The sequence below is a fragment of the Siniperca chuatsi genome, linkage group LG9, assembly GCF_020085105.1.
Source record: "Siniperca chuatsi isolate FFG_IHB_CAS linkage group LG9, ASM2008510v1, whole genome shotgun sequence".
NCBI classification, from domain to species: Eukaryota; Metazoa; Chordata; class Actinopteri; order Centrarchiformes; family Sinipercidae; genus Siniperca; species Siniperca chuatsi.
The window spans coordinates 4,022,717-4,048,200 of record NC_058050.1 but is presented as its reverse complement, the minus strand read 5'-3'; the positions used below and the strand labels follow the sequence as shown (position 1 = coordinate 4,048,200).

The 25,484-nt window shown below is 40.8% G+C and overlaps 1 protein-coding gene across 6 annotated transcripts in view; it reads right to left on the bottom strand.

The window, feature by feature from the left end:
* sema6e (sema domain, transmembrane domain (TM), and cytoplasmic domain, (semaphorin) 6E) overlaps positions 1-25,484 on the bottom strand; it is a 150,175-nt gene that overhangs the window by 73,711 nt on the left and 50,980 nt on the right. For 5 of the 6 annotated variants that reach the window (XM_044209539.1, XM_044209538.1, XM_044209542.1 and 2 more), the window contains one exon: positions 13,496-13,660. The gene's annotated coding sequence lies outside the window, so the exon portion shown is untranslated. Of the gene's footprint in view, positions 1-13,495; positions 13,661-25,342 lie in introns of all 6 variants that reach the window. The other variant, XM_044209540.1, reaches the window with a different exon arrangement.

The following is a 25,484-nucleotide window of genomic DNA, read 5'->3' as shown; positions in this document are numbered from 1 at the left end:
TTATTACCGCTGTCTCACACTGATGATATCACCTAAACACATGTGAAAGACCCAGAAGCTTTCAAGCTCAGTTTATCTCGTTTTATGGCTCTAGCAACTCTAGCGTCTCTACCAAGAAAAGTCAATGGCCATGGGCAACCATACACCAAGGAGCAGTGTGGCTCCTCTCACCGCATCAAAGGCTACACTGTGTCATGGAACATGGGAGGAATATAGTAGGAGCCTGGGCATGAAAACAGAAAAATGGGACATGAACAGTGACAGTAGGAAAGACAGTAAATCTAAATGTAGAAAAAGAGGCGGAGGAGGGGAATGACAGCGTCTCACAGCTCACTGGTCTGGAATCAGCCAGACAATCAATTCCACCACTCAGATTCAGGCTGGCAGCTCCTGCATCAATGGCACTGAGCATCACAGGCAGCACCAATTTATCAACAGTGCTGAATTACTTTAATGATGAGTCAAAGTAGTCAAATGAGACAAACATATGACATACAAAAGTATAAAACTGACCTTTCACAGGCTCCACCTTTGTTGTATGATTGCTTGTAAGTTTCCATTGGGAACTTTTAACTACTTTATCTATCTTAAATTCTATTTCTATGGACAACTCTACAGACAACAAACATGGTGGTAACATTCACACATTACATTACGTATCCACAAGGCCTCGTCTCCTACAGTCGTTGCTCCCTCACTCATTTTTTGGATATGCTGGGAGAGGGCTCTAGCAGAATTTGAGGGTGTAGTTACCCTTTAAGTGTTGATGTTAAGCTGACACTGCCTGCACTTCGTATTTCAAAACTCTTTAGGTTGATGAAATGAAATGAACACAGCATTAATGTGATCTGGATACAAGTCAAGTTATTACATGACTTTCCTCAAGATCTTGCTCATAAACATTCAGGCTTGTACCTGTTGCCTAAGGTTGTCACAGTCAGAGTTGGAAAAAGCAACACCTCTCCTGAATTGACAAATTCAAGTCAAGTCAAGTCTGCTTTATTGTCAATTCTTCCACACGTACATTACATACATACAGACAATCGAAATTGCGTTACTCTCAGACCCCCGGTGCATACAGATAACACTAACAGTAGAGCCTAAAATCTAGATCAAATATAAAATATAAGCTAAAACTATACAATAAGGGAATACAAAAAAGAGACATAATAAAAAAAATAAAAATAGGTTGACTAAAAGCAGCGCAAGGCACATGGCAGATAAAGTGCAAACCAGTGAACAAACAGTGCAGATAAAAAGATTTTGAGTGCATAAGAAAAATAGCTTATTCAGTCTGATTAAGGTGACAAAGAGCTTATTTTAATTAAACTAATGACGAATCATAAGACCCAGTGACCAGTCTGACATATCTAATACAATTCACTCTCTGAGGCTGCATCAGAGGCATCAATCACTGTGGTCCATTGTTCTTCTGACAACGTGGCACCTTTACCAGCTCAGGAGTGATGAAGTGTTGCTAAGGCTACATCCACGCTACTACGTTTTTGTTTTAAAACGAAATGTTTGGAAACACTGCTAGCCCCGTTTTTTTTTTTAATTTCCAGGGCTGCGGTTTAGTCTGAATGGGCAAAAACAGAGGCTTTTGGAAACGACGACGCGGCCACCCCAAATTCGCTTCTTGATTGGGTCTGATCAGTCACAACGTGTCCTTCACTGATTCACCATGTCCCTATCACGTAACCCTTTTCTGGAAGAAAACAAACACAAAGCATGGCTAATTCAACATCGATAACGAGTCACAGGTGTTGCTGACCTTGTTGTCAATGCTAGCAGCTGTTGTGCAGTTAAATTATGCATTTTATAATGTTACTACTGCTATTTTTCAAGCAATTTGTGACAATTCCCAAATCCAGCGGCATTATCAGCCCTACATGACCGGTTTTGGGTGAAGAACCAGTGCCTGGTGGGATCATTTATTAATTACGTTGTGGTTCCTAGGGAATGGCAAGGAAACTTTTGAATGATACACATGAAGGAAAAGAAAGACAAAAACAAAATGCTATTGACAATGTTTTAATAAAAACTGGGAGGATTTTGGGAAGAGCAGTCACAGTCATGCCCAGTGTACGTGAATTGTCATGTGATATGCATTTTCAGGCTTGTTAGTATGGGTGGAGATTATTTCTGAAATGGCGCTGAAACGGTCATCTCGACGGAGATTGTTTGTTTTAAAAGGCCGTTGATGGCCGTGGATGTAGCCTAAGTTAGACTGTTGGCTGCTTGTGTTCCTGCACGTGTCTAATGTGTCCGAGTTGTGCGTTAAAGCACGGCCCGGATCTCAGTTTAGATAATGTAGCCTTTCCAGCACTTAAGGAGGATAAGCTCTTATCTTTGTCTAAATCCCCAACAGTCATTAGAGGCGGCAGGGCCTGCTTAGAAGTTTATCTAATTAGGGCTCAAATCATCCTTCCCTCCTTCCAACATAAAGATTACTGCAATGGACACTGAGGATTATACAGGTATTGTATTTAGGATGTCATTACTTCTTGTTGTTGGGTCTCTGTGATTAATATTATAAAGAGTTCGGTCTAGACCTGCTCTATAGGAAGAGCGCAATGAGATAACTTCTGTTATGAATTGGCGCTATATAAATAAAATTGAATACCTTGACATGAGTAACTACTGAACTGAGCACTAGTATTCATTTCAGTTTGAGTTTGTGATTTAAGATTATAAGAAGGAGGAATGTTACTATAAGAAACATGCCTAAAATGGTCACCATTTTACTACTTAAATCATTGAATATAAGCAGTATGCTGCTTATTATCCATTGCCAGATGTCTAATCATTTGAAAATCCATGTTTCCTTGACAGACACCTCTTTAAAGTTTCTCGAGTCAAGAGTCCTTGTGCAAAGCTCCATGTCACCCCACAAATAAAAAACACTTCATAGTGGTAGATCAAAGCAGCGCATGTAGTATTCATCTGTCGACTCCCTCACCAATTCTGAGCCCAAGTGTTCTACTCATCTGCATTTTAGCTTTTTAGAGACCCGAGTAAAGCAGACACAGAGAGAATAAATAGAAAGAATACGTTGAGAATAGACCAATTCACACTGGGAGGGGGGATGGACAGGAAGAAATAATCAATGGTATGCCAGCAGACATACCATTGATTCTATTCTTTCCCACCCCCTCCTCCTCTCTCTTCATCCTTCCACTAGGTTTGACCAAGCAGCTATAACAACAACAACAACAACAATAATAACAATAATAATAATAATAATAATAATGATGATGTGAGGGGACAAATGGGGCCATCTATAATGGCGCTAGATACTAGCATGAGCATGATGTTGAGTCTGGGTGGTGGTGTCATTAAGTGTGAGTGTGTGATAAATGCACTCTGCTTGTCAGATTTGAGATTCCCATTAGTCTGTGTTCAGGAGGAGACCTGGGGCCATTACTCTTGTGGCTGCCTTGACAAGAGGCTGAATGTGTCTGTGTATAAGAGCGAGAGAAAGTGTGCGCTTCGGTTGGGATGCTTGTATACATTGAGGCATTTTAGACGACGTATCGCGCCCTCTGGTTGCCATAGTCAGAGGTCTTCAGTTCTCACGCAACAGCTGGTGGTATCGATTGCATGACTTGGCAGTTTCAATAGCATCAAATAGATTTTGTTTTTTTAAATGATATATATATATGAATGAGAGAGAGAGAGAGAGAGAGAGAGAATAGAATCATTTAATATTGATGGATTCTGATTCCAATTATGCATATCAACTCCAGTTATTTTTTCTGTTTTCTGATTGTGGCTGTGGCTGCCAGGACATCTGTGACACAAAGCCTCTACAAGAAAAAAACAAGGACACATGCTGTGCAACACAAGCACTGTGTGAGAATGTGTTTGTACGCGGCCAGTATCTCTGACAGTATCTTTAAATGTGTGATAGCGAAAGGATGTATGTACCCAGGAAACGTATTCCTTTATCCGCTGGCGCTATGTGACAGTATGTCATGTCAAATTTTGAAGACGATTCCTTTTAGCTGCAAAGGGGATGAAGGAAGAGGTAGCCGCCTGCCCTGCCTGCCTGCCTGCCTGCGTCAGTGGCTCTAACAGTCGTCTGGACGTCTGGCCCAATCAATACTCGGAGACGAACAGCTGCCTGGGTCTCCTGTTACTGTACCTCTGTCCTCATAGCCCTCTCAGACTGTTCTGCAGACAGCCATGTGCTGCTGGCTCATATCGGAGACGTGGCTTATCACAGAACAACACAGGAAATGTGATGCCACGTAGGTCGGCCGCTGACACTTTAATTTGTCACTGGTGATAGGATTTGTCAAAGTATTCCTGGAGTTCATCAGCCACCTGGCCTTATTTGCTCACTCCGCAGATGACTTTTCAGCCCTCTTGAGAAATCCTCTACCACAATGACCTTGACGCTCAATCTGCGCATATTTTTCATTATGTACAAGCCTCTGTGGCGTGGGTACCCTTTTGTTCTTTAATTTAAGGCTAAGTACTGGGTACTGATGAACCTGTATGAGAGCTATAAAAAATTACCCCCTTTCAATAATTGACACCTTTACTTGCCTCAAAAAGAACAGCAATGAGATTGTTCAGAGAGCTGTAAAATCTAGCAAGATAAAAATCACACAAAAACTCAAAAGCCAAACTGAGAAGGAGATACAAGCTTTCAGGCACGTCTACACAGATTGGAGAGACAGACTAATAAATAGAAAGGTAGATAGAGAGACAGGTAGGCAAAAAAGGTCTAGGGGGAAGTCTCTGGTGTATTTACAAGACTCCTAAAGTTTCTGAGCAGTCTGCACATGCTAATTTAAGCTAAAAAAATAAAATAAAAAATCAGTACTGTACCCAGAGGGACAATGATAAGGTTTGCAGGTTACTACCAAAGGAATAAATTTGCATTATTTGTGACGCTTTCGTGCTTACGAGTACATATTTACTCTAGGCTTTCTACGGTGACTTGATTTGTTAAGTTTATTTGTTTTTGACTGAAGACATTTATTAGCAGTTTTAAATGGTGGTCATGACTGAAGTGCCTTTTGAGATAACACTTGTTGTATCTGGAGCAAAATCTATATATGGAGCTGCATTCTGATCTTAAAAGTTATTACAACAGTATGTCTGAACCATGCAAAAATCTTTGTTCTGTACTGTATATATTATGTATATTTATATATAGTGAATGCAAAAGAAATAAAATGGTGTTGAATATCGTCCAACAAGCTGGTATAACCCAGGTTTCAGAATCAAGACATTGTTCTGCTAAATTTCGGAAGTGCAATAGTGCCCTGAAATAAATCTGTAGGTCTCAAAAGCAAGAGAGCAATGAAAAGCACTCTGCCTGGACGCTGATCTTTGCGTGACGAAGAACATTTGCAACAACATCGTTTTAATGTTTGCTTATGTAAGTGTATGACAAAGTATCATAGCACATACCCAAGACCCATAAACACTTACTCTCTTCAATGTTAAACCGTGTGAATGTTTTTGGTGTTTTCTTTTGTTTAACTTTGTGGCCTGTGGCCTGGCTGCCATCCAAAATCAAACAAATGTGTTTTCAAAGGAACTGCAGAAGAGATCCGTATTCACTTTCAGCAGATTTAAAGGAAACTGAGATATATATATATATATATATATATATATATATACATACACACACACACACACACACACACACACACACACACACACACACACACACACACACACCATTTACAGCCACGCCTGGGCACAATGAAAGACAGTATCTTGAATCAGGTGCTGGCATATTTACAACTAAAATACTACAACAACGTTAGTGCCTTGCTAATTTGTTACTGTGTAAGGTTTTTTAATAAAGTACATTCCGAGTCTTAAGAAATTAGTCTTACTCTATGTTAAGAGTGAAGAAGAAAAACAAATAACTCATTTTAAATGCCAGTTAAAATCACGGGCATCCTGATGTGCTTCCAATGGAAATGATGGGGACAAAATCCACAGTCCTTGTCCTGAGTGAAAATGCATTCCCAAGTTTAGTAAAGGCTACTATGAGGCTTCAACCGAGTTAGACAAATCAAGTAGATATTTTCCAAAGTTACAGTTTTTTTTAGTGGAGCAACAGCAAGAAAAAGAGATTTCCATACTAAAAAGACTATAACTTTAGAAGATACCCTCTTGATTTCGGCAAATCTGGCTGCTGAAGTCTCATATTAGCTTTAGATAAAATTTGAAATGCATTTTTGCGCAGAACGAGAACTGTGGATTTTCTCCCCCATCACTTCGGTTGGAAGCATGTTAGGAAGCGATCTCTTAATGGCCAGTATGAACAGGAGGAATGATTACAGCAAGCAAAACCCGTTTCAATGTTCATATGGGCACCTGACTAGGTTCACAACTGTTCAAGTCTGTCTTAAAACATTATCCTTTAATAACAGTGTTCCACTGTATCACAATTAAAAACTCAAACTGCTGATATTCTTAAATTAGGCATTTCTGTGGAAGAGGAATGAGGCAGATTCACTTTAATCTCTGATTTCATTTCCTTGCTTCTGTGTCAGTGATGTGGAACTGCAGATGTCTTCTCTCTGTGCTTAAGCCCTCTGACCATATGCTCTTGCCGCCCAGACTGTGACACAAAGGGTTTTTAAATCAGTTGAAGCACATTCTGTCATTAAAAACACAAGGCTTTGAGGCTTGCTTCATCCTCTCGCCTCCCAGTCTTTTGGTTGCAGCTAGGCCTGCGATCACTACTAAGAAAAATTTGAAATTCAGTTCATAACTGTGTGGCTTTCTGATCTGTTTGAGCTGGCTGGATCCTGATACTATCCACGACACAATTTTCTCTCTTTGTTTGGCTATAGAGCGCATTTAGAAGACTTGCACCCCGACGTTTATGATTCACCGAGATTGTCCCCTTCCGTTGCACTCAAATTGTTTCTGGATAAACCCTGTTGTAGACAAACTTAACACACTGGAAAACAAGTAACTAGTAACTAAAAAGAAAAATCACCATTTCACTTCGGCAAACATGTGCAGCAAGACAGTGTCAAGCTGACAAGTGCAAACAGCCAAAAGCTAAAAAATAAAGATCCTATTCCATCTCAAGCAGCTATTTTGGATCCCAGCCATCTGTCCAAATAGATCAATTTTAATGTGCACAGGAGTTATCTGAAGGGTGAAACTGACAGAACTTTAATGGGCAAATATATGAACTTTATTATAATTGAATTAATTTGAATTGAATTTGGGCTTTGCCCTCAAAGTAAACATTATTCAGTAGCATAGAACATTACCATAAATTACGCCTAATTATTAAACCTAATACGCCTAACAAAATAAGATTCACTATTTTTTTTTACCTTTACATGTGGTTTAAGACAAAAACATATTAAACTGTTGACCTTTTGCTCATTTGAATTGCAATTCTAAACAGCCTTGAGTCAGCTTTGGAGGGCTTTCTGACTTTCACCTCAACTTCAAGTGATCCCACCCTCATTATCCAAATTTATTAAATGTTTGCAACCTGAGCACAGGGATGAATTTGCTTAGGGACGAGAGGATTGAGGTAAAAGTAAAGCACACATCCACAGCACCTGAATCTTGTTCCTGACACAGATGTTTAGGCTGAGTGGTGTGCAGTAAGGCTGCAGCCATGTTTGCTGACACTGTAGAAGCTGTTATGCTCTTTTAGAGGGATTTCTTTCTCATTACAGGGAGATGATTTATTTAAACTCCGTTGCAGATTTGTTTTTGCACTCCATGTTCTGGGAGCTTTTTGTTTCTCTATGAATATGGCAAATGTAAACACTAGTCCTGGTTACGGGGAGTAAGGACTGCAGATTGTTTGTGCTGACATCGAAAGAGCTGTTATCACAAACGGAGGGGCTGTTTTTCTCCTCACAGCTTGCTGTCTGTGCTCCAGCACTGACACGCAATTGCATTTGTGCGTGTTCTTGCAACAAACTGGCTCCTGTCCAGCATCTCGGAGTGTCTAAAGGCATGTGGACATCTCATGAAACATTGCATGCTGTGTGAGGTTTGTACGTTTTTCTGCTAAACTGGCTAGTTTAACTAGCCGCGAGAAGTTGCATCACTTTCCCACGAGAGAATAATTAGCCGTTGATAAAGTCAGCAAAAAGTTTCTTTGAAGTTCAAATATTAGTCTGAAATGCGTGTTTCAGAGGAAAGTCGATATGGTTCTCCCTGTAGTTATAAAGCTCATCACATCACTGTTGAATAGCGGCTCAAATGGTGATCAATAACAAAATTATTCTTTTCACTGCTTGAGAGGAAAATCCTGAAAGGGCGTCAACCATTTGAGAACTTTGCTCTTGCGTTTTCTCAGTTTTCTTCATGTACCTTTTATCTTTTCTCTGGCGGCCTGAGGTGCTGAGGGAGCATCACAACTCCCACACAGATGACTCTGCAGATGCCTGTTAGGAAGGCAGGGAATACATCACATCTGCTGATCGATATCCCCTGCTTAGGGCTTGAAGGTTCACTGAATATTAAGCAATCGTGGGAAAGTTATCCTGTCACGTTCCAGGTGAGGAGAGCTAAAGCCAGCAATCATCCCATCCTCTCACCCACAGAGTGAACGCATGTTTTTAATGAAAAGAGAATCTGGTCCATTAACAAACCCCCTTCATTTAAAAACCCATATTTTTATGGTTAACTCGATTTGGAGCCATAATTTGATGAGGCAGATTGGTTTCCTCTGTTCTTACTCTATAAAATAGTTGGTGATGTTCACTTAACGATTAAATAATGATTTGTTATTTATTAAGCTACAAACAGAAGCTATCGTGGCTCAGTATTCAAAAAACACTCCAACCCTTGGTTGTTGACTTTTAATACACCAGCATCTGTGGTGCTTTACTAAAGCAGCCAACAGACATTAAGACAAACTACCAAACCTTGCTAGCTTGGCTTAGACCCCTTTTAAGAGTTATTTTAAGAGTTGCTGAGAATATAACATAAATCACAGCTCAGATGTTAAAATACAATTTGTTTCTACTTATTACCAATGCCAGCTAACTACCTAGCTAGTTAAGGGTCTGGTGAACGGTCTCATATTGAGGAACATATTTTCATCTCAGTCTGACTATTAGCATTGTGAAATGAAGATCAGTGTCTTCACTCAACTGCAGTTTGGCCAGATTTTACTGGGAGATGGTGAAGGGGGCATGAGGGTGTTTCCAATTTGCATATCCCTGAATCTATACTGACTATTTTTATGAATTTAAAATTAGATTTTATCTGTAGAGTCGACAACAGATTCAAATTCCAGGTCTTGAGGCAATGGCTTGCTAATTTGTCAGGTAAACAATTAAATGTAATGGATTTCAATGTAGTTTTCACTTCATACACTGTTTGCAATTTCATACACTGTTTGCAATTTCATACACTGTTTCAAATGGCACTGTGAGGAATCTGAAAAATGTGAATTCTATTACCATGACATCCAGTGAGGCAAAATGATCACTGTATCGCTGACTTGGTGCTGCTTTTGAGCTAAGCTTGTAAACTGTTTTGTGTTCCAGCAAGACGAATCTCAGCAAGCTCACATTTATCAACCTGACCTATGATGCTTTCGGCCAAAGGGTCAAGAGAACCAACATTAGCAAGCAAAGCTCTTTCTGTTTGTCGACCTTTGAGAAAGTTTCCCTCTTCATTTTTAATTTTTCACCTCCTGTGAGCTGAGATACTGTTCCCTGTTACAGCCCCAGATGATTTCAGCTAAGATTGGTGTATTTTTAAAATCCCTGCCCAACGCAGCCGTGAAGAAAACCCAATTGGGGGGCATTTTCTCATCCCTGGGACACAGCCTAATGAGCAATGCCAGTCCTGTCAGACAAACTATGATCTTACCAGAAGTCATGTTTCAAAGAACACCCATGGGGATTTTATTCAAGCTGTAGCAAAGCCTTGTGGGTAAACATTTTTAAGTGTGCAGCTCTGTAAACAGAACAGCCTGCTTACATGTACAGCCTTCTGACATGTACAGTACATCAGTAATGGTATTTGCCTCTATGGTAGGCTGTGTGTTGCAGCTCCCAGATTCCCACCAGCCTACCATTAGTCTGAGCTCTGTCTCTCTGTCAAATCCCTCAGCATCTCTTCGCCTCTCCAAGCGGAGAGCCTCTGACAGTTAGCAAGCGCCTCTGCTGCACACATCATTGATACTAATGGGGACGGAAGGCTGGTGTAGGGGGGCATGTGTGTCAGAGTGCGCTGGGGTGTGTGTTTGTGCACATGGGGTAACCAAAGTCAGGATTACACAAGTGGAGCATGTGTGGTTCCTCTGCGGCACGCAGATCAATTCATGTCGCTGCAGCAAATGGCATGACAACCAGTCTCCTCCCCATCACCATCTGCCTCCTCTGTGCCAATTTGTCACCGCACATCCAAGTGTGGCCGTGCCCTCATTTAACATTGAGCAATAGCAAGACTCAGGGAAGAACATGAGGAAGAAAAGGAAGGAAGGAAGGAAGGAAGGACGGAGAAAATAAGGGCACTGACAAAGACTGCAGCCTTTGGGGCAAACAGTGACAGAGGTCAACTGGAGTTTATCAGAGTGACTCACTTGGCTCAGGTACAAACCACATACCTGCAACACCCTGGATTCAAATTTGATCGGGACCTTTGTCACATGTCTCCTCTCTCTGGCAATCTTTCACTCTCTGCCAATCTTTCCCGTCTGAGGTTTTTTATACAAAAGGCAAAAAATAAATCTAAAAAAATGCCAAAAACAAACTGAGACAGCTGCATTCTCAGTGTGGCACACATTTGGAGGAATGTTTCCTTAATTTGGTAGTTGAAAAGACAGGTGCTAATCTAGGTTCCTACAGAGAGGCGGTGGGGTGTAGAACAGGGGTAATGCGTTATTAAAAAAAACCCTGGAAAATAATAGATACAATTTGCAAAATATTAACTCGTGAGTGGCTATCAATCACATCATGCAGGTTTGAGAGTTTATTTCAGCGCATGCGCTTGTAAAGTTGTGCAAATTGAGACAGAGCACAGGGTTTACCAGATATCTGAAGTTTCGATTTGGTATACAAATATATCTTTTTTTTTTCCTGTAAAGCATGTGGGCCATGAACAAATGTTCATACATTAGAAATATGCATCAAACTATGCTTCACTTATAGTGGGAAGGACACAGTGCCAGCATTGTCGAGTGAGTGGGTGACAAGATATGAAAGCAATGCCACTCAGTCCCTTTCTGCCTCCATCTCTCTCTCTCTCTCTCTCTCACACACACATTTTTGGCATGATAATACCTCTATTCAACTCAGCGGTCTGATCATGTTTCACGCCTGTGCACCCGCATTGACTGCCGTTCTGTCCCATTTCACCCCCTTTGATACGTCTTTGTGTCATCAATAATGACAGGCAGAAAATGGCTGTCCACATCGGGGCCCTCATGCCACCATGATGCCAGCGATGCAGTTTAACACCCCATTCCTGTATACTCCACCTTCTTACCAAACCATCATGTATTGTTTCCCTGCTGTCAGCAGAGAGCAGTGCAAAAGTGGTGGGCTTCCATTCACTTTGACTGACGCACAATACTCCACAATGGCCCCGTGTTGCACATATGCACGGCCAGCCAAAAGAGGGATCACAGCACAATAGTGGCGCTTTGAAAGGGGTCATGAATAAAGACATAGCCCAACGTGAGCATTCGTACTGTCAGATTGCTGCAAGTAAGAGCTCATGGGGACAATGCCCCAGCTAGCCCTGGAAAAACAATGTGTTTTTGTTACATAAAGTATTTCTACTTGTTTATTTGTCTACCTGGGCGTGTGAGGCAGAGCTGTGATTGAAAGCTCTCGAGAGTCTTTTTGCCACTTTGGAAAAACACTTCAAAACCATGACCTGCACTGGCATATACAATCAGGTATGGGTGTAATAGGGGAAGGCCATTAACTGGCAGACAGTTTTCTCTCCATTACTGAGCCAATCTGAGCCTCACAAGGTGTGAACTTGAAATTATAGCACACAAATATGTCATTATTTCCTACATTCATCTTAACGACCCACAGTGTTGTGTGGAATTTCTGCTATTTAGTGTGTGAATGTGAATAAAACATGGAGAAATGTTAGACAGAACTTTACACCAGCACTAAATGTACTGGTTAAAACATTAAAAATCACTGATAAACTAAAATTGCACAAAATCACACATTAGTAACTTATAGCTATAATTGTTTTTTTTATGATGTATAAAATGACAATGTGAAACCAATGAGACAAAGCAATGAACCTACAGAGAATTATTGCCTGAAGCTCCCTTCGGCTTTATAGAGCTTTATACGAGTTTCAGCTCATTGTTTAGCTGTCCAGCCCACAATAACGTGGCTTCACATTCACTCTCATAGCGTGGTTTTCGACTGCAGCAGGTTGCTGTTTTCAGTGAAAAAGCTCTAAAAACCCACTGTGCACTACCTACTCAGCACCAAACAGCACACAGACAAAGTTAGTGACTACCTGGTGAACATAGTGGAGCATTTAGTTGGTAGGGACCAAAAACAGAGCTAAAAGAGAGTGAATATTGGGCATTCATCAGGTGAACTGCTGGATGTGTAAATAAGCAACTGTTTTGCTAACAAGTTCGCCATATCAACTTAAAATTTTGAACACAAGTATTGTGTTCAAAATTTGTTTCCGCTGTCCCCAAGTGGCCAAAAAATAAATAAAAATCAGTTATTGCAGCTTTAAGTATAGTAACATGAAATCAAAAAAACCTGAGTATAAAAGAGCCAGCTTTTAGAAAAGGTTTCATTTTGTACAGGTTTTGATTGTGCAATTTAGTTAAGCTAGCATGGCTTTTCAGAAGCGAGTAAAAAGTATCCAATGCTCATCAAATACTATCAAATGCTACTCTGTGTTTTAGAGGCCCTTATTTTCTCAATTAACTTGTTACTATGGGTGATGGGGGCTGACACAATGTTTTTGCCTAAGTTAGATCAATTTTGGTTATTCTATAAAAGAGTTTTCTGTATTTGTGTTTTTGTCTGAGCTCTACTCACTGGTTTGAAGTAGAACTCAACCTTGGAAAGAGGTGATGCCATGTAACTCTGCACGAATCTAAATCTAGCAGAGGAAGCAAAATCTGAATTTGACATTTGTTGGGTTGTTTGCTAATGTTTCCATTGCCACTCAAATCTAATCAAACCACACCCACACATATAGAGAAATATGCAGAAATAAAAAGTTTTCAGGTGCTTAAACACAGCTTGTGTTGTTCTAGTCACTATTGTGTTTTTTTTTTCTTAGGGATCATGTGCAACATTCCTGGAGTTGACTGTCTTTGTTATGCACAAATACCAGAAGCACATCGATAGATAGTATTTTGAGATACTGTATTGATCTCTGATTGAGAAGTCTAATGTTTTTGCTTTTCCCAAAACCATAATGAGGTCAAAAAAGAAAATAAACAAACAAAAAAGCTCAAAAGAGCTGAAACTGCTGGCATTTAAGGTGTGTACAGCAAAACAGAAATCGTGACTGAACTTACAGACAGGTTTTATCTTCGTCTAAGGATCCACCAATCCACAGATTTAGCTCCTCCTAATTCTCTCAGGAAGTGACCTCAGCAGGGCGGGTCTAGGAGGCAGGAGCCAGGGGTTGAAACCCCCTTTGAGGTTTTCCCTCTACGAACGTTCAGTCTTCAACAAACTTCCTGTGTGAGCAAACAGAAAAACAACATGAGAATGGACAACAACACAAGAGGAACAGCTGCACTGCAAACACACCGCTAAAAAACCTCAGGGGTTTGTCTCTTTTTGCTTAAACGGGGCCACTGACCCACAGAGCCTCCATGGAGAGGGGCTCTATGTGCTGTTAGTGTAATCTCCTCAGTCACTCTGCTGTCATAACATCAGAGCTAACACAAGCAGAGGGGCCATGAATAGAGCCAGATGTGCTGGGTTGTGCTGGGTTTCGGGTCCAAACATAGCGACAATAGGAAACGGGCCAAGGAGGTTTATGGTTCTGGTAGACTACAAGACGCTTGAAAGAGTTTATCCTTCTTAATATTATTAGAAATACTATAAAACTATATACTTTTGTATTAATATGCCAATATATCCATGTTTTGTTTGATGTGACTTTCGTATGATTAAAAACTTTAAGTGTACATTTGCTAAAAGATATACAAACATGATATCAAAGTGTGGGTTCAAGACTCTATATGCTGACAACAAATATAGACAAGCCATGTGTTCATGATTATTCAGTTTCCATGTCCAAATCTTCACCCACACTCTTTGTGTCTATATACTAAGTCTCAGCAATCTTACTGTAGACTGTGGTTTAACATGCCTACGCTTTTGGTAAATTGCATGGGCACTTCACCCAAAACTTGTTTTCATAACTGACAATATGGAGGAAATATTGTGTAGAGTAAAAGGACTAATGCACCTCAGCATATCTGCTGCAAAGAAAAACAATGCTCAAAAAAGAAAGAGCATGAAAACTAGTGTGGTAGAAAGGTATTGGTGTATAGGTGAACCTAATAGACCTGAATCTTACAGGCTTCTCAGGTCCCTTATCATTCATCATGTTTGCTGGCAACTTTTGTTTTTTTCAAAAAATATTTTTCAACTTTTCTAAACTTTCTTCATTCGCCTGAAGCTTACCTCTGCTCTCAAGAGACTCGTTCATGCACCACAGCTGGGCTTTACACAAGCACCGCTCTGTCGTTAGCTCACCTCACTAACTGTACTGTCATCCCATAGAAAAAACAATCAACACAGAAGAGAATTCATGACAGATGAACTTCCTGTAAATCTTGCAAGTTTAGCAACACACACACACACACACACACACACGTTATCTCTGATGACCAGTGGTGACTAATGGCAAGTGGTCCATTGATTTTCAGCTTACCTCCTACACAGAATTTTTCAGCTACACACACACCTACACCCTTCATGGCACACAAATGAGGGGGGTGGAGGTCGTGACCGCAGAGTGATTCCTCACATCCTATTGCCATGGATAAATCATGTCCAGCACACTGGCTCACTCACAGAGCACAGCAGATGAGCTGCATTCTCAATCCCTCCTGAATAAGGCAGCTGACTGCAGCTGCTGTGAGCTCAACACCACTGCTGACTCCCATCGCAGCTTCATAAAGCCACTGAAGTCCTGTAAATACTTAACCCCAGCCTTCTGCAACTTAAGCAGAGTGATGTGACAGCCTTGGCACACTGGCTTATGGTGACCTGTGTGGTGTAAAAACGACGGGGTTTGGTTATGGTTACTGTGCCAAATGACACCAGGTCTTAGTCATAGGAAGTGGCCTGGTGGAGTAAAGAGAGTGATGTCATCTCTGAAACTGTATTTAAAGATTACTAGACTTTATTACACACAGCCTCTGACCACTTCCACCTTCCCACACGTCGGTCACATTGTGGATTGGCCACAGCTGTTTTTCTTGTCAAAAATGATCACCATCAATTGTGCTGGGATATTAGGTTGAAATCAATATCACACTATTAATAAGAATGTCTTTTTCCTTTAAGTTGTCACCTGTCTATAATGATGATGTAAGAGTGCAACTAAGGATTATTTTCAGTATTGATTATTCTGCATTATTTTCTCGATTAATCCACAAACTGTTTGTATTTGTTTGTATTTTTTGTAATTTTCTATCAATCAACTAATCAATTAATCCAAATAATTGTTTCAACTATATATACAAAACAGATAACTGAATTTAAGATCTGACAAAACCTGTCACACACAGACAACGAAAACAGATTTGATCAAAATCTGCTTGAAATCATGAATTGAAGATTATATAATGATTAGATTGCTCTGAAAGTTGATATTGAATTATCCTTAACAGCATGTCCTCAACAACATCAACATGTAGACTGGATAATCAACATGATTAGCAGCCGCTGGCACAGAGGTTTGTTAAATTAGGGTTAGCTGATTCAGTTAAAGAGGACACAGGAGGGTCCCGTGTTTGTCTGTTGGATGTTGCAAGGTAAAAGCTAACCAAGAACAAAGAGGTTTTGTTCAGTTGTTTTTTTCCCCTAGCCTGCACAGAGTAGGTACCAATATCGATTTTAGTGAATGAGATCAGCTGGTGGGATTGTTATCAAGCTCTGTAACTTCAGCTGCTGGGGCTATTAGATTGGGTGCTCATATAACGCATGGGAGATGAAGAATAATGTTGCTGGGATTGTTTCATTGCCACACTGCGATCATTGTGGCCCAGCATTAGCGGCGTCCTATAATTTTTAATCTCATTTTCTAGAACTAGTCCCACAGAGAGGCCCCCTTATCCTGCCATAATAGTACTGAGGTGAGCCCCATTAACCAAATGAGCTTTTCGGTGCACAACATTCCTATTAACACCACTCATACAATCCCTCATCTCCTTCAAACGTGCACCATGAGCTTCCCTGCAGATGCCATGCACCACCAAGCCAACATCTCGCTTTTAGGATTTTTGCATCTATTCAACCTCTGCTGAGCAAATTTGCCAAAATCCTTCCATAACCAAAATTACCCTTAAGCCCCCGAAACAGATTCATCCCACACAGACTGACACGCCACATTCCCATCTCCACTCCCACTACTCCGAATATTTCCCTATAGGCCTTGCAGTGCTAACTGGGTTGTGGTAGTGATCAATGGCCCCTGGCTGCAGAAGTCAGGGGGGCCCTGTGCTCCAGGAATGGAGGTATTAATAATGCAAGGTCCAGGCCTGTCATATCCTCCATTAGCACAGAGGAGGCAGGAGGCCCAACGGCTGATTGATTACTAATTAGATTAATTGCTGTCTTTTAGAAAAGGAGGAGAATGTAATAGACTGGGGGCCTGACAAGTGCGAGGGTAGAGGAGCCTGGCCATCTGAAAAATATCCACTGTGACTGTTTTAAAAAAGAACTTTTCAGATTAGGAATGCATGTTTCTCCTGTGAGATGAGTGTACAGTTCAGCAAAGAAAAGCCCAAGTCTGTGTAATAAACAAGAATTCAATCAAAGTCCAACAGTCTACCTATTAGTTTAAAAATGTCTAATAAATTGCTCAATTCTCTGCAGGCCTCTCTCTATAAAGCACCTGTGTACGGCAAAAGAAAACAACTCAGCTGCACTGACCACACTGCTAACACAAGAAGACACTGGTGTTATTTGCCATTTTCATTTGAGACAATTTCACCCTCCCATTCCCACATTTGTGTCTTGTTAGCTATCACTATCTGGAAAACATGACATGATAAGGCCCACTACTCTCCAGTTTTCATGTAATGTGTGTAATGACAGTGTTGCTGAACACAGCCATTTGCTAAAGGGTGCAGAGGCGTACCTTGGAGATAAAACTAATAAAACACATAAAAGCTTTGGTATACACATCCGAGTCTGAGGGTCAAACTTCTAAAGGTAAAGCTGCTAAATGAATCTGCAAATATATTCATCAACATGTTTTCTGTTCAATTTTAAAAGTTGTTTAAGATACTAATTATTGTTCTAACTGAAATTAGTTTGCCAATATTCCAGACTGATACTTGCCTTTGATTAAAAATCAATTACTGGCCACTTTGTGTCATTGTATAACCTCCAACATGATAAATGTGATGCATTTTGTTTGAGGACATATTTATTGCAGAATTGATCAGGACTAAACTGACAGTGTGAGGGAAGTTGTTATACTTAATTTCAATTATCCTTGATTTCAATTAATAATGTGTCTAATGGTCAAAAAGTTTTTTGGAACCTTTCCCATCCTGATTTCAAAATTAGTGGAAAACACTAATATACCAAAATACCGTAAACTACAATTAAAAGCCAAGCCCCAATTAAATGCAGAGTCTCTTTTACTGACCGGGTGTGGCTACACGTTTTGGCAAATAAACGCAGGTCTCAATTAGCCGCCAGGTTTTTATAGAAGTTCTTTGGATGTGGCCTATAAAACCTCTTAAAGCCCACTGGGTCGCCTGCTTGAGCTAGTTCTAAGCTGCTTAGATCGCGCATACAAATATACATTTTAACAACAATTCAATCGTTCAGTTCATTTTACGGAAACCATGAGCACCAAAGTATAATTCATTCAGATTTACCAGCATGGTAAACAAGAGAGACGAAAAAGAAGCGGACATAAAATCTGAGTATGTGTCCATGCCTCGATTAGTTACCGTATTTCCCATCTTTGCTGAGCAAGAGTTTTGTGCGAAAGGAATTAAAGGCCTGTCCCATATAGGCAGGATTGAGTTCAGTGATTGAAGCACATAAAATCCTGGGCTATTTACTGAAGTTTTACGGTACTTTATCAAACCTGGCATTAGGCTTAAAAATCTAAATCATTCAAGCCCTGTATTAACATCATTGCTGCAATTTTTTCTGTCAAAATCACATCTTCATTCCCAACAAGTGGTGAGGCAGGCAGGCATGCATGTAAGAGGAGTACGTGACTAATTGGCACACTGGTATGGTCACACTCATTACATGCACCCACACTCAACATAAATAGTCTCACACTTCAGGAGGGATAATGCCTTCCAAATAGGGAGTTGCATTATTTGTCTCAGCCTGTCTCTGCACCAGCAGACCATGTATTTGAGTTGTATTCTGCTCTGCTGGCTCTCGCCAACCCCGGGGGAGAACAGTCCCAGCATGCATTGATATGTTTAGCACAAAAATTGTGCCATTTGTGACTTCTGGAAGCAAATAATTTACTTCCAAGAAGCCTGAAGAAGACACGCAATTGGCCCAATTGCAAAAATGACAAGGAAAGACTAATATGCTGCAATGCAGTCTGTCGTCAATATCCATCTCACAACTCTGACATAATGATGTCATCAGTAATGGGAGGTGGGCCACCAATGATGCACTTCGCCAACATAGGGCATGCTTTCTTGGACCTCTTATCTCATGTCATGAATCATAAGGAGACTGGTCTTTATCAGTATCTTTGACAGTGAGATGGGTCTTCACGCTTTCTTGTCACAAATGAGTTCTTGAGGGGCTGTCAGGATGAAGTGAAATATTAGACCTATTAATTATTCCGCTCTTCCATCCTGCTGGGAGGCAGTTCTGAGTCAGTCCCTCATATCTGACAAAGTTCATCTCTGCTCGACTCCACTGCTGTAGCAGCAAATATCTAAAGATGGGGTTTTGTTGGACTGCCAGCACTGGAATCTGTTGGCACATCATCCCAAAGGACAATAAAGCAACACATTCATCCAGCATTCAGAAACTGTCAAGAGTTGCCGTTGGCCTTTAGAACTGTGATGAGAAACACAAAAAGGCTGGGAGGAAAGAAAATTAGCATTCAACTTTGAGAATCAGGCCAAAATCCTGAAAATCTCAAAACAAAAACAAACAAAACCCAGTTCTTTTGATACTTTTGAAAGAAAGCAGGTATGATTGACCAACTTGAATGTCATCCTCCTCAGATTTCAGTGGACTAATAATTTGGATTTGGCAACAGGTCCCAATTTCTGATTTCTTGAGTTCTGACATTATTGACATATAGTATGTAAATACCTGTATCCAATTGAAGGTAATGCGAAATAATCTGAATTAGACTCACTCTAATTTTTGCCTGTGGGTTAGGGACACGCAACAACCACAAATAAAGATGACATCAATTTATGGAACATAATCTCAACCAGATTGGTGGAGGTCCCCCCCCCCTCACTGTCAGCGCTTTGAGTATTCAAGATAAAGTGCTATAATAGTTACTTTTTTATTGTTATTATTATTATTATTATTATTAATTAACACAATGCAAGAGCTACGCATCAATTCTATAAAACTATACTGATGACTGTTGACTGAATTAGTCTTTCTGCCTTCAGTTCTTTCTGTCTGTCTGGGTCTGTACCTGCTCCCCCTTCTCCTTCAGTAAGCCCAAAGCTGCCTCCTACCTCCTCTTCTCAGCCCATGTGGCTCACTGCAGTGACGACATGCTGCGCTAATTGAAAGCGACCCTGACTCGTCCTTTTTCCAAACCGCTCTGGCAGATGCCCCGTTGTTTTCCCCTCCGCTGGCGGTTGACAACTGGCCTTTCGGCTGTGGCGCTCTGCGGCGTGAACTCTGGCCTCACTGTGTCGGCCGCTTGCCTCTCGCTCTCTCTCTCTCTCCAAACACAAGGCCAGGTCCAAAGCCACACAGAGTGGGAGGAAACTGGAGACTTGCACCTTTTATTTCTGTGGTATGGTTCTTAATTGTAGCAGAAATTATTCGGGTGAGAATTGTTCTAGAATAAATGGAAGCAGTCCTCAAGAGGTTAAAAAACTTGCTTTTGGTTTGGTTGCTTCATGCAAGTATAACTGATGCATAATATTGTTTACACAATGAAGAGAGGTCTACAATTTGAAATTCAATGAAGATACAAACAATTCCAAGCCATCTTCCCTTGAACATGCTCTGCAACCTCTGAAGGACAAAAGCACAAACGCTAACTTAATAGATGAGCTACAGTTGCAGCACAGACAACATGATTAGATTCTCCTCATACTTAATTCCTTTATCAAAAAGCAGTGATATTCCACTAAAACAAAACACTTGTACCTGCAGTGTTTCAACAGAGGTGGGCTGCTCTTATCACCCTCACTGAATAGGACTGGGGCCCATAATGTAATAGCCTAGCAGCACACTCATAAATCACCAGAAGAGGCTGTATGCCACATGCACTGACACTCCCAATCTGCCAACCTGTGTCTTTATTAAAGAGCACATTATACTACCCCAGTCACCCTGCTATAAACACCTCAACTCATATTTATGCAAACACAAGGATACAAATACTTTGCTCTGCAGGCACAAATACATTTCTCTGAGTTTTTATATACAGAATATGTGTGTGTGTGTGTGTGTGTGTGTGTGTGTGTGTGTGTGAGACAGAGACATAGACAGACAGGCATTGTTTTTACATCTTGTCACCCTCCCGCTTCACAATTAATGCAATTGTCTCCCTCCTACTGCGAGAGACGCATCAATTTTGATGTACGAATGTCTATTCATATCTGATTTGCCTTAGTGAATCTCTTGGATGTTATTGGCCAAATAGTGTACACAGCAGAGTGTGTTGTTTCTCTGTGTGTGTGTTCTGCTTTGTTGATATGTTGGATTTGTTTTTTTCTCTCTGTCCTTCCAGTAACTTTGACAGCTAAATTGGAAAATGTCAAAAGTAAACATCATGTGAGTTGACAAAGAAATAGCAATGAAGCGAGATGTGGCATCAGTATAGGCCCTATATGTTGACAGAGAGAAAACAGTGAGCCTGTCAATTTGCTGAAATCAAGACTTCTTTGTATGCTAAGCGCAGAAGCCAAGCACTCAATCAGTCTCACATGTGGTAAAATTCTTGGGACCTTAAGGTGCTCTTGAAAATCTCTGCCATAATTAACACCTTGTGAAGTTGCCATGCTCTACATAAAAGTGCCTGAAGAAGGGACTTCGTTGTATTCCCTCCAGTGTCTCAACAACAATTGCAGAGGCTTTTTCTGCAAAAAAAGCAAACAGTCCTTGAGAATCTGTCCTGCCCTCAGCAAAAGACTTGTGTTTGCCAGGGATGCAAAGTCATCAGGGGTGAAAAAGGCGACAAAGATGCAAATCTCCTAGTGGGGTCCAGTGGGCCCCCCGGGAAGAAAAAATAAATAAATATTTCGTTACCTTAGAATAAGCCCTATACCTACAGAGGGAGTGGGTCCCCTTCCACAGAGTCTGCCATGTTGCACCGCCATGATTCTTCAGGAGCCAAGTCTGGACAAACCAAACATTGGCTTTAGATAGGGCCTTTCGCATTTTTCGTGAGTTTCGCGGCCACCATAGTTTCTCCTATATGCTTGGAAGGGGAGGCCAGCAGTACTGAAATGGTTGCAAACTGCACTTTAACTGCTAGATGCCGCTAAAAAATCTACACACTGCTCCTTTAAAATGTTGATTTTACAGTCAATTTTAGCATGAGGATATAGGGAAAAACCCACCCTATTGCTATACAAACAGAACATTGTGTGTGTGTGTTTGGTCAATTAAAAGACAGGGCACAGATTTGACGTTTAGAAATTGATTTCACAACCACTACAACTAAAAGAAAGTCTGTCACAAGGTCATTTCAATTCAGCTTTTGTCGTTTTCAGCGAGCTTGGCATTTGCCCCCCTTCTCAAGCAACATAATTAGGCTACTGCAAGCGTTCCGTTTATCTATAGCCTAAGTAACGTAGGTCCATTTTTGCTAGGTTAAATGTCTACATCAAGATGCCATGTTATATTGTCTCTATTGGTCTTTGAAGTTACAAGGTCAATCTTTACATATTTTGCTCCTATTAGATTTCATTAATGGCTTCTGTGATCACAGGGTTATTGTCCAGTGTACCATTGCTCAGCGCAGCCCATCAAGGTTATTTGTGCCCTTGGACAAAAGATTTGAGATTGGCATATGATACACACAAGTGAAGAACAAGCCTTTGTCTGAGCTGTACGACTATTTGTGGCAACTAAATGCGACTAAAAATTCTGCAGGCTGCCACGGTGCTCCCAACCAAAATCATGCAAATCATGAACAGGAAGAACACTAAATCCCTTTCTCCCACTCAGTTCTTACAAACAAAAGACGTACCTCTCGATAAACACCGGCAGCAGAACACATCCTGCACAGAAAGCCTCACTGCTGAGAGACAGAAATGTAAACAGCTCGCAAACTCTCAGAAAATAAGTTGTTACACTCTAGAAATAAAGCGCTGAGGATCGGGATTTAACAAAGGCGTGAGTCGGGGCTGTTCGTTGAAGGTTTTTCTTCTCCAGACTCCTGTGGCTGTAATCTCACCAGTGGTAGCAGTCCAAGGCAATCTCTGAGGACCGTCCTCACCCACAGTGCTGCTGATGTAGATCTCTCTGGCCATGAGGCTTAAAAGTGTCCAATTCTGAAGTTTTTCCTTACACCTTACTTGAAACTGATGTTTTCTAATCAGTGTGAACTGCAAAAAGCTACATGGAATTACATTTTTAAATTCAAAAAAGGACCATGTGAATAAATGGAACCAAATTGGATCTTGAGGCACACAACTTACACATGACATACATTTGACTACAGCTAATTAGCTGAGACAGCTGGCATGGCACAACCTGTGTTGGGATGGAAGACAACAAGATCCAACAACAAAAAGCAAAATAGTCAGCTCGTTAGCTGGGATGAGGCCAAAATTCTGTCAAAACTCAAAAGGAAATCCAACAATATTAAAAAAGGAAAATGTCCTGCAAGTTCACAACTATAACATTTTAGAGTAATGTAAAAGTTTAACTCTATTCAGAAGGTTTCTTGATTGGCAAAGAGCATATAGCCGGTGCATTATGCACCAAGATTGTCTCTGTAATAAAATGTTGTAGTTGCAAGCTTTACTCAGTGCAGGACCTTCTCTTATCCTTTGCTTTCAGAGTTGTCTAGTGCACGTGTTCCTCAAAACTTTTATACAGGTGTGCGGGAGGACAACTTCTGATACATGATGTAATATTAAAATGTGCTTTAAACAAAACAGGTGTGGCATCTTTTGTTTGTGGCTCTGCATATACACGCCTTCTTTACGTCACTGGAAGATGATAACTGCAGCAAATTTGCATCGTTGAGTACAGCAGATAAGATCACTCACCCAGACAAAAATCAGATCTGAGCAGTAGTCTCGTATGGGCCACAATGCCGACCGCCTGACTTAGAGCAACACATCCTTCCCTTCTACCGAAACTGCCTCAGTCTCACTTGTCCCCGCATCACACATCCTGTCAAAAACTGGTCAGCAGAGGATGAGCGGATGGAGAGTGAGAAAGCTGGGCTCCCGCTGCACGCATTTTGTATCTTGAAAATACAGATCAAACAGCAGTCTCACAGCAGTTGAGGCTGAGCCACTGTTTGTTATCTTGTCTGATGTGGAACGTGTGACACGCAGACGCACGCAAAAGGAGAGCGAAGCAGACAGGTAATCCAGGATTACAGCGCCGACATGTCATTTCCATGTACGTGTTATTCCCGCTCAATCGTCTTTTGTGTGAAACATAGGGTGCAACCCCATCTGTCTGCTCTAAACTCTCCTCTGGCACCCATCAGTGGCACGCCGTGGACCAGCATAGACGACGAGATAATGAGCTCCCGTTGCCTTGTCAACGCTATCCCTTTTCTTCGACAGCCACACTCTTAAGCTCCCGTTCGCCCGTTTCCTGGTGTGCAGATCTCTTTAGTAAACAAGGCATCTAGGTGGCAGATGAGATTTCATATCGTCTTAAAATCCCTCCAACAGGCATCCACAGATGGACAATCCAGCCACAAGTATTTTGCCGATTGCTGGTGAGTGGGGTGGTTTAACTGCTTATGTAAAAACACCAATTTTTTTACACAAAGAGAATCAAAACATATTTCAAAGTTGAAGTTCACATATGATCCAAATGCAAGAGGCTGGTTTTAACTGCAGTGACAGATAATGTGCTTTGTACAGGTACAAAATTCCCAACCTGGCTCTCTCCATCTGGCCACCTAATCATTCCCCATTGTAATTGGTTCTGTTTCCCTCCCTCTCCACCTCAAGCTGATGTGTGGTGAGCGTTCTGGCGCATCACCCAGGTGGGTGCTAAACATTGATGGTGGTTGAGTTTCCCCCCTTCACAGTCAGCACTTTGAGTATTCAAGATAAAGTGCTATATAAATGTAACCCATTATTATTATTATTATTTATCATTATCAACTTGTCCTGCACTTGGCCTAATTGACTCACTGAAGCCATTTCATGCAAGAAAAGGTTCAAATAAAGTGATATTTCACTATAAAGGAATATTTTCAAGTTTGTGCTTATTCTCATAGCTCCCTTAAAATGAGCCTTCAGGTGGGCCGCTTCAGCTACTTGGAAATTACACATGACACTGGTCAAGTTAAAAAACTTAATCCAGTATGAGTTTGGGGTCTATCGGCTGAATATTTACCATAGTGTGCTTGTTTGCTCATTTGTATTTGTTTATTTACTTTTCATTTTATTCTTTATTGTATTGTATGTGGCCTTTAATGGGCAACAAGTGTCACTATTTGTTTACTTTATTTGTTTCTTTTGTTTTTTTATGGCCATATACCTCCTTGATCGTCACAGTGGAAAGAAAAAAAAAGTCTATAAGTCGAAGGTTGTAATTTGAGAGCCTTATTTAAAAATTATTACCAAGAGAAATCTCACAATCACATTTTCCTCTGTGTTTATAGTAGTTTTCACATTGTAATCGAGGGTGTTTTACAATTATCTATAATGCGAGTTAAAAGCCTGCGACTTCAGGTAATGTCGAAGGTTAAATTGCTCATAAGCTCATACAGAGCTACAAAGTGTTCTATAACAGAAAAGACTAGAAGACAGAAATGATAAAGAATGACTTACTCAAACCCCCTTTCAGCATTCCACGCTTGTGTCAAGTCACAGGTAGAGTACAAAAGCATATTTAATTCCAAAGATTTATCCACATAACGCAGTTTTCTTTCTGGTTTTAAAGTCGGGCCGCATTTCAACACACTATATCTAC